Below are 2,026 nucleotides of genomic sequence, written 5' to 3'. Positions count from 1 at the left end.
CGGCAAGTTTGCCGGAGCAAAACTTGCCGGGAGCCTCTGCTTCAACGGAACAAACCCTAGGGTTTACCGGAGCAGGACGTTCCCCGATAAGCTTGCCGGAGCAAAACTTGTCGGGAGCCTCTGCTTCAACGGAACAAAACCCAGGGCCTGCCGGAGCAGATTGCTCCTCAGCGCAAGGCAAATCTGTTGCTGCGGGAACGTCCGCTTCTACGGCGAGAACCTGCGGCTCCGCCCGAGCTTGACGTTCCCCGGCAAGTTTGCCGGAGCAAAACTTGCCGGGAGCCTCTGCTTCAACGGAACAAACCCTGGGGTTTGCCGGAGCAGATTGCTCCTTAGCGCTCTTGGCGTTGATCTTGGGGACCTTCTTGGCGGCGGCTTCGGGGAGCTCTGCCGGCAAATAGTCACCAGAAATCAACTTCCTCTTCTTGCTCTGTCCAGTTGATGGCGTTACAGACGGTTGAGTCAGCTTGAGCACAAAGATCCCTGGTGGTGGCGAACGGTGCGAGGAGCGGGATATGCTCGGACTTCCAACTATGTTAGAACGAGCAGTATTCCGTCCAGGCGACCGAGCCTCGCTCGCGCCAGCATGTTGGCGTGCATGCTGGTCTTGAGCGCTCCGAGATCCACCAGCTCGATCTTGATCTAGCGAACGCATGGTACCGTGAGTACCATGACGCTGCCGGTCCCGCGCCTCCTGAGATGGGCGCGGTGCATGCACGGACGCCGAGGTCTTGGAGTGTGCCCGGTCATTGTGGGAGCCGGCTACGCCGCCGATGGGCAGCGCAGCCTTGTCCTGGGACCTGGCAGCACCGTGAGTTCCCTCGTCGACGCGTGTCCTTCCGTCGGTGCCTGCCCCACCAACCGTTTGCTCCAGCGGTGGCTGGCTCGGCGCGGACGGAGCAGCTGCCTCCGAAACTTTCTTCTTCGGCGGCATGTTGATGAAGATGATGAAGATCTAACTCGCGAGAATGCCGGATCTGGTTCACACAACTTCGACGCCCCCTACCTGGCGCGCCAAAGATGCCGGGGTGCTGATCCACGGGCACCTATGGGACCGGCGGACCGGGTCCCTTTTGGTTCGGCGGGGGCGGAGGTCGTGCAAAGAGCAGATCGAGGCGAAGCACACGAGCGATTTACCCAGGTTCGGGCCGCACGGATGCGTAAAACCCTACTCCTGCTTTGTGGTTTGGTATTGATTTCTAGCTCGGGAGCGCGGAGTGCTACAGTACACACCAGCGGCTAGCAAGACCGAGCGTGAGTGTTCGAACTGGCTAACCCCCCCCCTCACGTTGCACAAGGGCCTCCTTTTATAAGCTCAAGGGGTTACCGACAGGTGGCAACGGAGGTAAAGGGCAAAAATGGAAAGGTGCTGTGGTAGGTACAGCTACTTGTTACAGTGTATCATACCTAACCCTGGCGGCAGGGGACAAGGGCATTAATTGCCCGTCTGTGTCGCCTAAAAAGTACCGAAAGGGACCGCTAGGGACGCCACCGTTTGCCACGATGGTTATCTTGTCAGCGCCTGCCTGCCACCGCGCACCCCTAGCTGCATGGCCTCCTGCCACGTGTGCTTGGGAGGGTCCTAGAGCGACACGTTGGCGGGTGTGCTGGAGCGCGGGCATGAAGTGGGGGTTTCCCGCGGCAAGCTCCTTGCCGCGGTCGTCGTCTTGTCGTGTTCGGGAGCTTGTCGCTCACTGGGCCTTGCCGGGACGCGCGGCGCGCCGCGGCAAGTTTTCTTGGTATGCCTTGGTTGGCCTTCCCGGCAAGCTCCTCTTGCCGGGGTTTTGTTTCCTTCCCGGCCAGATTCTCTTACCGGGGCCTTGGTTTGAGTACTTTGTTCTTGAATGGTCTTCAAAGTAGCCGCGGAGGGTCTTGGCGGTCACTCGGCAAGCCTTGCCGCGGGATGCTGCGACTGCCCGTGCACAAGTTCGGGATACTAGGGTACCCCTACTCTAGTACACCGACACATCTTGTCCCATGCATTGCGAATATTTGTTACATACCATTGGATTATTCGTTGTAGTAT

This window comes from Triticum dicoccoides, chromosome 7A (assembly GCF_002162155.2).
Source record: "Triticum dicoccoides isolate Atlit2015 ecotype Zavitan chromosome 7A, WEW_v2.0, whole genome shotgun sequence".
Classification (NCBI taxonomy): domain Eukaryota; kingdom Viridiplantae; phylum Streptophyta; class Magnoliopsida; order Poales; family Poaceae; genus Triticum; species Triticum dicoccoides.
The sequence above is the reverse complement of the archived record's forward strand: the minus strand, read 5'-3'. Positions refer to the sequence as shown.